The sequence below is a fragment of the Lepidothrix coronata genome, unplaced genomic scaffold, assembly GCF_001604755.1.
Source record: "Lepidothrix coronata isolate B3197 unplaced genomic scaffold, Lepidothrix_coronata-1.0 Scaffold55, whole genome shotgun sequence".
Lineage (NCBI taxonomy): Eukaryota > Metazoa > Chordata > Aves > Passeriformes > Pipridae > Lepidothrix > Lepidothrix coronata.
This window is the reverse complement of record NW_016690235.1, coordinates 5,037,673-5,043,700: the sequence shown is the minus strand read 5'-3', so window position 1 is coordinate 5,043,700 and position 6,028 is coordinate 5,037,673.

The following is a 6,028-nucleotide window of genomic DNA, read 5'->3' as shown; positions in this document are numbered from 1 at the left end:
TAGTAAACAGCAGTGGCCGAAGGTGCTTTTACTAAGTTACTCAACGAAGCACAAAACGGGGTTGTGCTACACAGCTGAAATTAAATCACTAAGTACTGCCTACAGCTTTTCACATTTCACAGATAAAAGAAAATCTTACTTAGGTGCAAATACCGGGAAAGTTTGTCTTTGTTCTGAGACGCAGGTGCAAACTGACCCACCCTGCCAGCTGGCATTCACACCTTGGCTGAGAGGGATACTGCCGTCGAGGATGACAACTCAGAGACTGCTTTGCTTTTTCTGAATGTCAGGTAGCTGGCTTTTCTCCTCATGACAGGAGGAGCTGGGCTTCTTTCACTCGGCTTGGGGTTCTGACTATAAAAACTGTAAGAGAAGGGTTCCAGCAGACATTTCCAACACCCTCAGACTTTGACTTCAGCCCACAAGAGGTGTGTGTGTGTGTGCTTCTCAGTGACAGGGACAGAATACTCAGGGATCTCATCCAGCCACCCTGGGTGAGGTGAATTGATTTAATCTTGGCTGCCTCTGGCAAGAGCACATCTACAAATGATCTACAAATGTAGATCATTTAAAAAACAAACAAGCCACTTGTAATTGGAGGATTATGTTTGTCTCCCACACGTGCCTTGTCCACTCTGAGGTTTGTTATGGTTAGGCTACAGACAAAGCAGCAAGAGGATACCAGCTCTGCCTCCACCGCCCAGCAGCAGTACAGGCTGCTGGAGTCTCTCTGTCCTGGTGGCTGTCCCTTCTGTCAGCCCATCCCTCTCTTGCAGTCTGGGAAAAAAGCCTGGTGAGTTTTCCCCCTGGCCAAGCTCCCACACAGATGGGTCAGAGGAGCTGTGATTGTTCTGCACTCACTCAACCTGGGAGAAAGCACCATTTTCCAGCTGGACACTGTTTGTTCTAAGGGACAGCAGCTGCTCGCCTGCACTGCACCCCTCAGGAAACACCCAGAGGCAGAGACATGGCCAAATGAAGGAGAGGCAGCTCACACATTTTGAGGCACTGAAACTGCTTTTGTTTGGAGTATCAGGGAGGAACAGGGTGAAGGGAGAGCTCTTGCTCCTGCAGCTGGTGCCTGAAGTGCATGGTATGGAACCTCAGCCCTGCAAGTCTGGAACCCCAGCAGAGACTCAGCTTTGCTGTGCTGTCAGACTGCTTGTTTTTGTCCAGAGCCAAGCCTCAGACACGGGCAAAGGCACTTCACACCAGTCACAGAGCAGCGAGACCACTGCTTCTGGAAGAGAAGACTGAGTGTCTTGCTGGTGTTGGTGATCCAAAGGCCTGGACTGAGACTGGGGCTAACCCCGAAGAAAGGCGGCTGCCTGCCAAGCCACAAACACCGTTCCCTGTCACCTTCGTACTTCTACCACTGATGTTGCTGCATCTTGCCTCACTTTTAAATGCATCCAAGAGCCCTGCCCAAGATTATGACTTGGAATTATAACACAGCCTGCAAGTTAAATATACTCAATTCTATCTGACATCAACAGGGAGTGTTGTTACTCATAATTAGTCTCCAGTTACACAGAAATTACTCTTTTCACAGTTCTCCCTTGCAGTCCTTAAAAACAAAAGATAAATGTCTTGAATCAATTTTTGCCTGTGATTAACAGCTCTTTCAGCCTAATTTTTAATTTCACTTCTAACTTTGAAGGGGTTTTGACATAAGCCACATGTTAAAATTACTTCAATGGGTTGGAAGGTCCAGCTCCGGAAATAAATCTGTAATGTGGTCTCCCCCTCTAAGATGATACAGCCAAAGTACACCACGCCACATTTTGCTTTCAGGAGGCCTCCTCTGCTCTATATGCACCCAAGTGAATGCCTGGCTGTACTCGTATCACAAGTTGTTTCAGGATTTCAAAAACTGTGCAGATCAGAAGCACTGGCATTTTCCCCAGGCTGGGAGGAGAAGCTGACCTGAGGCTAGCTGGGGATGCTAGCACCACATTGCATAGGTTGGTTTCCTGCTGTTTGCAGTGAGGAGCATGGGGGAGATTCAGCGCAGCTTGCAGATGGCAGGCACTTGCTGGAGTTCCCAAGGTGCCAAAGCCAGAAGTCAGAGGGCTGAGATGAAGCTGGTGGGCAGTCTGATCATGGGCCCTTTACATGCTGCTGCAGACCACCATGCAGGCACATGTGAGGAGCACCAGGCAAGCTGGAGACCCCCTATCACCAGCTGTTTACTCAAAACAGAGCTCAGCCCTCCACACAGCTGTGGGGTAGGCTTGGTCTGAAACAGGATATGAAACCTCCAGCCTAAGGACTGCAGGTGGCCACTGAATGTAGGTGTAGGAAATATCTGACCACACTTGGGCCATCCTTTCACCTCTCAAAAGCAGAAGTAAGAATGACTCCACACTCTGTGCAAGTCACCTTTTGCTGCAAGGCCACCTTCCAGGGAAATAGTAGTTCCTACAGCTCACCTTAGATCCCCAGCCAAGAGAGGAGGAAATCCCCATCACTTCTCAGGACCCTTCCGAACCCACTGCACATATGTCTGGAGGATCACATAGGAGGAGAGATCCCAAGGAGAGATAAGAAAAAGCCCATAGCTAATATCAACTGGGAATGGTCACTGTGTTTCAGGAGAAAGGCCTGTCATCTGTGATTTCAACAGGCTGGAGGACTGGGCCAGAAGCAACCTTGTGAAGCTAAGCACAGGAGAGATGATTCTTTCTCACCACTTAGTGCTGCTGAAGACTCATCTCCATACTGCATCCAGTTTAGGTCTCTCCAGTACAAGGAAGACACGGACAAACTGGAGAGAGTCCAGCAGTGACCACCAAGGTCATGATGAGGCTGTGGCACTGGGCATATGAAGAGACATTGAAGGAATTGGGCTTCTCCAGCACGGAGAAGTGACAACTGGAGAGTTCTTGCAGGGGTCACCCACTTCCTTAATCGTGGTCATGGAAAAAACAGAGCCAGACTCTTCTCAGAGGCAGACAAGGACAAGACATGGGGCAATAGATACATGCTGTAAGACAGGACATTCCAGCTGGGCATGAAAAAATTCCTGCACTGAGGGTGGTGCAACTCAGAGAACAGATTTCTGTCCTTGGAAGTATGCAGAATTCAACATGGCCCAACACAACCTGATCTAGCTTTGGACTAGGGGGGTTGGACTGGAGACCTACAGAGATGCCTTCTTACCAAGACTTCCTGGCAATTCTGTGTTACAGTGGGAGGGAGGGAATATGTCTGCCTTCCTTTGGCGGTTTTTGGCTTCCCTCTGCTCTAAAACATCCCTAGCGTCCAGGACAGACCTGAGACACTACATGCCTCTCCCTCACCATGCCTGGGCTGCTTTCCTCCTCATGCAGCATTAATATGGCAGCGAGGACTTTTGGTGTGGTTTTTTTCATGGCCTGGCAATAGCAGGAAGGTGTGTGTCCCAGCAGGCTGGCCTGGAAAGAAGGTCTGAAAACACAGAGCTGAGCTGGAGCTGGCACCACTGTACTGCATGGTGCTGTGCACTTCCAGCTGGCCCAGGAAATAACACAGCTGCTGCAACTTAGAGCCCTCTAACATGCTCTTGGTGATCTTCTCTGCTACCTTTTGAGAAGTATTTGTGTTTGCACGTCTGCAGCTTTACTGATGCAGAGCAGTGACCGAGCAGCCAGGGGAATGAGACAAGGGTGGAAAATGACTGCAGGCATGTATTAAAGTATTCAGCTTGTCCAGCTGAAAGAGATTTCTGCCAAACGATTTTATAAGGAATGAGGCATTTTGCAGGAAAAGCAGGGCCTCTCCTCTCATTTCCTTTCTCTTCTTCTCTATGAACTTCAAAGAAAAGAGGGGTCAAAACAGAGGCCAGGCAACTGAAACCGAGTTCCTGAGCCCTAAAGCCTAATTAGTCCAAAATACATTTCATTGGGTATCTTTCTGAGACTGGCCTAAATTGCCAATCCTCCCTGCTGTGCTGCTGTGGGTCAGATAAAGCCAGAGTGTGGTCCACAGTTTGCGGAGCCCCAGCAGCACCAGAGCTCTTGCAAGGGTGGGGGTGGGGTCTCCGCCCAAGTCCCACTTCTGACAAGGCCCTCCCAGCCCCCACAAGCTTTCTGTGGCCACAGCTAAACCCGCTTCTCCAGGACAGGGATCAGTCCACCTCCCTGGTGCATTGTCCCAGGGCTGATAGTGACCGCAGCCCACTGACATCCCCCACAGCTGTGTGGCTGCTGCCCCTCATTGCTTCAGCCGAGGCTATCAAAGAGCCTTCAGCCATTTGGAATTGCCCTTCAGCAGTTTTAGGCTGATGCTAAAGCTCCTCCTGCCTCACCTCCTCCAAGTAAGCTGCCAGCTCCTGCCAGCTCGGCCTGCAGGCCACGTGCCCCATGCTCTTTCCTGCCTTGCAGTTGTTTGCTAGTCCCCCCTCCAGCTTCTCCACATCCTTCCCAGACGGATACCCAGAAAAAGGGATAGTTATGTCCCTTTATCTGTGTCTCCTCACATGGCCCAGCATGTGGTCTGCCTCACCCGAAATGACAAACAAAGTCGGTTTTGCACAGGTTTAACAACTCTCTGGAACCACACCCCGATTTCAAATCACAGTGTCTCTGCAAGACACTGCTCTTGGGGTGGTTTTTTTATTAATTTCTTTTTTTAGGGGGGCCCACGAAAAGTATTCTCAAGAACAGAGAAAAAGAAACCACACAGGCTGTTTCCCTTGCACAGCATCTCTCAAGAGGCCGGCCTCAGAGGCGTGCATCTTATTTTGAGACTACAGTAAATGCACTTTGATGGAAGGATTCGTTTCCGGCCTTGTGGTCTGAAAGCTGAGAAAAGCAAAACTCCCAATGCAGGTCACTAGAGTAATTCCAAGAGCAGGGAAAGGGCGTCATTGTCACTGTAAGCTCATGTGGCCTCCTGGTGCCATAGCACAGCTCTGGAACATAGGACTGGACAGGCTGTCTTGTGAGGCAGCAGGCAGTGGCACATGAAGGCAGATGGCTGTCTGGCAGGGAACGTAGTAATGTCCTCATGGATGTGGGGTGGGCTGTGATTCTTCACTCCATCTGCTCCATGGATCCTGCTCCCCAGCCACTGCAGATTGGTGACCTGGTCAACATAAGGCACGGCTCACTCCTGGCTTGGTGCTCAAGCTGCTCTCACAGGAATCTGAAAAATATTTTATTAAATATTTTATTAGATTTTCTGCCAGAAAAAAAAGGTAAACTTATTCCCTTAAAAATAAAAAGTTTTGATTCCAAGGCACTTGCTCAGCTTCCATTTAAAGAGTGGGTCTGTGACTGATGAGGCTTGGATTCAGCTCCAGTGTACTGCAGATACCTGTGCTGCCTAACTGCAGCAAGATTGTTTATCTGTCTTTGCATCCATTTCCCAGTGGAGCCAAAATATAAAATGGAAACCTTTCCGTCCCTTATGTAATGCTCTGCAAGAGCTGGCATCCTGTGAGTGTTGGCTAGAAGGATCTCTGGAGGTCTCCAGTCTCCAGACGCTGGACTGCTGCCAGCACCAGATTAGACTGGCCATAGCTGTGTCTAGCCACAAAGTTGAAGTCTGCTTCTCATGTGCTTGCACAGCACTTGGATTGAGTTCATGGAAAGCACAGGAAGATTTACCTGGAGTCTCCACCTCCCTCTCTGCATCTCTTTGGGAAGGAAGGCCAGAGAGGGTATATAAATCAACATCCATCCAGTCTGTTAGCATCTTTACCTCTCAGAAAAATACCATCCTGAGGACTGGGATGGTTCAGGACCAGGTAGCCTTACTGTTTGGTTTTTTCTGCTAGAGGCCAGTAACACTGCAGGGAGGGCAGGCAAGAGAGCACCAGCTGAATTTACTGAGGAATTGAGCCAGATTCCTGTGTGCTGCCAGCACAAAAATAGCTGCCATCTTTGGATTTTATGGCTTTGCTTTGTTACAGTCTGGATCAGACTTGTTTTCAGAACAACCTTCAGCCCACATAAATACACCTGTCATTGAAAACAAATTTGCCTGGAATAATTTAACCAATACTTTCCTGCAGTAATCCCTGCACTTCTGTACGAGCAGTTAA